The following is a 4,370-nucleotide window of genomic DNA, read 5'->3' as shown; positions in this document are numbered from 1 at the left end:
GTTATGACTCTTCTGGGCTAATTTTAGCAGGGGAAAAATTTTATTTGTCCGATTGTCTGTTATTTTATTTAATATCTGTATTTAGTATTACGTTAGTTAGTGAGCTTATTGTTGCCTCCTTCAGACTGTCCAGGCCTTGCTTTTCTTTCTTCTTTAAGGTCAGGCTCGCCCCTATCTGGTGAGTGGCTCCTTCTTATTTGTTTTTTTAGCAGTAGATTAGAAAAAAATTGTGTTGTGTATGTTTATGTTTTGTGTTTTTATGTGTCATTTTAATAATAGCTAGTCTGTAAGTCTCCTCTGTTATAAATAGTTTTCTGAGTATAGGACATATAAACTTTACTTCCCAGTTATTCAGGATCCAACAGTAGTAAATAAGCAACTATTCTAACATAATTTAACTAACACATTCTACTTTGGCCTTTCTCTTGGCCATAATAAAATAATTCAAAATTTTAAATCTGGAATAGTAGGTCTAAGAAGAAGTTAAGCGCATTGCTCTCCAGGCAATGAGCATCTTTTGAACCTTCATCAATTTCACTCCAGTATACTGTCCTTCCATGCCAAATTGTTCCAGCCAGGGTTGGCATGATTAAAAAAAATGTTTTAAAACATTTATTAAAACATGTTTTAAAATATAGGCATTGGATTTGAAACATTTTTTTAAAACAAATGTTTTAAAACATTTAAAACTTGTTTTTTGGTTTTGGAAATAAAACACTTGATCTAGTAAAATAGAAAAAGAAAAAAAAAACAGAAAATTGTTAGTGTAAGACTCAAGAATGTACAGAATGTTTTATTTAATATAAAATATAGCATTTTTAAATGTTTCTTTATGTAATGGCATTTTTAAGATTTGCATGTACAAATACCAAAACAGGATTGACAGCAGTGGCTTCTGCAGCTTGAAGAATTTCTTATTTTCAGAATGTACAACGCTCAGTAGTGTTTGTTTAGGTGCTTGAAAATTTTAACAAGCTTTGCTGTCTTTTCCTGTCCAAGTCGATTTCTAAATTTTGAATGAACAAGTCCATAGGTAGAGAAAATTCTTTCAATTCCCGTTGAAGAAGCCACTGCTGTGTGCAGTTGTGTAACTAATTTTAAAACAGGTTCATCAATTCTGTCACGTAATGACTGCCACCATGTAAGAGGAGTGATATTAGGTAACACAGACTCTGCAAACATGTGTTGCAGAAATGGGCTAGATTTTGCCAAGTATTTTAAAACTGAAGGCATAGTGTATGTTTTAAAATACGTATTTTAAACTAGCTTTGCTTACAGCAATACTAGTTCCACTACATTATTATTCTAAATTTTATTTTAAATTTTTTGGAGCTTTTTGTCGTTGAATTCTCTATTGCTGCTTCTACGTTTCCTCTGCATAACTGCAAAATCGAAGAATTTGGTTTATTTGGGTCAAGTTTCTAACACTTGACTTTTCTATCATTCTTATTTTCTGCTTGGTAAAATGGGAACGGTAAGTATATAAGCATCAATATTATAAATGACACATAATAAAGTTTGCAGACGACATAAAACACGTAATTTATGAGCCCTTCACAAATGGACATTATGAGCATCACATAGGACTAGTAGAAAGTAAACAAGCTATCATACATACTACCCCTGGGCTTTTTAGTGTTTTTAGTGCGGAAAAAGGCCCATTCCACAGTACTGCAATCATCTGATAAAAAATACGCCCCTCAAACGTTCATCTTGCTCGATTTTCCCGGATTAAAATAAGAGGTTAATGGGACAACTAGAAAGTCCGATTATTTTCAATTATTCTAGAATATAAAATTTAATTAATAACTTTAACGACGGCTGGATGGCCGAGCGGTCAAGGTGGCAGCTTACTGCTCTGGGGAACTTGGGATCGGATCCGGACGGGCCAAGAAATCCCCAGGAATTTTTCGGGGGGGTTGGTCCGTTCGGATACGTCGGGCCCCATCCCTCACCATCCGGTCACCCCATTGTAGGTCTGGCCGAACCCTTAACGGGCCTGTTATAGGACGTCCTCCTAGTGCCCACAGGGTGGAAAGAGTATATATATATACAAAAAAAACTCAAAGTAAAAATTGTTTGTGACGTCATCTGTTTACGTGATGTTATAAAAAGTAACTTTTACATATATTATAAAGTGGTAAAAAGCCTAGTTTTGAGGATAGAAATAAGTTTTATTAAAAAGAAAAATATAAATGCTAATAACGAGTAAAAATAATCATTAAGTTCGTCCTCACTCGAGATACCACACACGAGCCCTGTCATCGAACTTTAACCATGAAAATTTAATAGCATCAATGCCCCCGATAGGCAAACCTCCCTGCAGAATTTAAGAAAATTTCGACAAAAGGCATGAGAGTTATTAAGTTTTGAAGTGGACGGACAAGATGTAAGTTACATCACAAAACAAAGTTTCTTTTGTTTTGTGATGTAACTTACAAAAAGCTTAGCTCTTGGCTTATGTGCAACCGAAAAACCGAACAAAAACCAAGCACGGGCTTAACAATCTTACAATTGAGATACAAAATTGTTTTTATATTATATTCCTTTATTTATAATCGAAAAATTACAAGTGAATTTGAACTGTACAGTACATACATTGATATTTTAATTGTGATTTTATATTCAGTAAAATTAATAAAAATTCTCTCAAAAATTATACTGAACACCCAAATACTAAACAGTTTCTAAAGTAGAGTGCAGGAGTGTCAATAGTATAGCAAATACATCTATTATCTCTCCAATTATTTTTTCCAGGACAGGTTGCACTACTGTCAAAATTTCCACGAAAAACTGATAAAGAACGTCGACAAACTCTTCTATAATAAATTCGACGACTTTCCAAATATCAGTATCATCATCGTCTTTGACTACTTCGGTCTGTAAAATAAATCGATTGTAGAAATATCACTAAAATAAAACGCAAGGAAACTAAATTTTTGTATTTCAAAACGTTAAACATTGAAATTAATTACAAACTCGTTTAATTATAATTGAAGGGATTTCCAATTAACTAATTAGCCAATCGATGACTGCTATCGATTATTCTAATTTATGATTGTAAACACTTACCAAGCCCTTTCCTTCAACTGCCACAAATAGCAAAATACCTATAAAGAAGTATTGAATTTAACATACTTTTCCACACAAATAAAAAATAAAAAAAATTTAATTGTAATTTGCAGTTTATGTTAATTAAATAGGGCAATATATAATTACCCTGTATAATTATTAACATAAATTACCGCGTAAAATATCTTTTCCTATAAATTTTCATTTTATTTTTCTTCAAGAATGAATTAATTGTTCATGTATTAACAATAAAAATGATTGGGATTTTGGTGAATAAATCACGATATTTTATAAGGGTCCGTTCATTAATTCCGACAGTTTTCAGCTGCTTTAGATCCTTCCCTCCTTATTGTGTACAAAGACGTACTTTTGGCAAAATTCTTCCCTTTTTAATTACGTGCACAGTAATTCATGGACTCCCACTTGTTTCTATACCACTTGTGCATCAAATTATGTGACACTACAGATAGAAATACGAATAATTTTGTTAATTATGATTAACATGTAACAGTTAATCATAAAAGTCTACTCTTACAAGGAATTCTTCTATTAGGATAGTCTCTGAGCACCGAATTCTTTCATTTTCTAAGAATTTTTAACTCTCTTGAGAGCTAAATCATTCGATTTCAGGATAATTATTGTCTTCCAGATCACTAATTAGCTTGAAATTGCTCACTCTCTAATTAATTATTATATAATATTTTCAGAAATTTAATTTCATTCTTCCATCTGTATACTATTTGTTCAAGGAATGTAGAATCGTTGTTACTTATCTAAATATATAAAATTACTTGTCCTGACTGACTGACTCACTGATTCATCATCGCCCAGGGCAAACCGCTTAACCTAAGGAGGTGAAATTTGGTACACAGTTAGGGTACGTCATAAAAACGCACACTAAGAAGGGATTTTTCGAAATTCCCCCGCGGGGGGAGAGGGAGAGGATTAAGGCTTAACCGGAAAAACGGCTTCTACTGTACTATTTTAGATGCGATTTTTTGTTTTTATCTGCGTTTTAATAGGGTATGCCATGGGAATGCAAAATAAGAAGGGATTTTTCGAAATTCCCCCGCGGGGGGAGAGGGAGAGGATTAAGGCTTAACCGGAAAAACGGCTTCTACTGTACTATTTTAGATGCGATTTTTTGTTTTTATCTGCGTTTTAATAGGGTATGCCATGGGAATGCAAAATAAGAAGGGATTTTTCGAAATTCCCCCGCGGGGGGAGAGGGAGAGGATTAAGGCTTAACCGGAAAAACGGCTTCTACTGTACTATTTTAGATGCGATTTTTTGTTTTT

General features: G+C 33.3%; 1 long non-coding RNA gene across 1 annotated transcript; it reads right to left on the bottom strand.

The window, feature by feature from the left end:
* Nucleotides 1-2,560: 2,560 nt before the first annotated feature.
* Nucleotides 2,561-3,264, bottom strand: LOC111641847. Its single transcript, XR_002759482.1, has 3 exons — nt 3,246-3,264; nt 3,073-3,110; nt 2,561-2,880 (listed from the first exon to the last, which is right to left on the bottom strand). It is a non-coding gene; the product is annotated as an uncharacterized LOC111641847 (long non-coding RNA).
* Between the last annotated feature and the right edge of the window lie 1,106 nt (nt 3,265-4,370).

The sequence above is a fragment of the Centruroides sculpturatus genome, unplaced genomic scaffold (genome assembly GCF_000671375.1).
Source record: "Centruroides sculpturatus isolate CEXI.00-Female unplaced genomic scaffold, Cexi_2.0 scaffold1327, whole genome shotgun sequence".
In the NCBI taxonomy this organism is placed as follows: domain Eukaryota; kingdom Metazoa; phylum Arthropoda; class Arachnida; order Scorpiones; family Buthidae; genus Centruroides; species Centruroides sculpturatus.
This window is presented reverse-complemented; position numbering and strand designations above follow the sequence as displayed.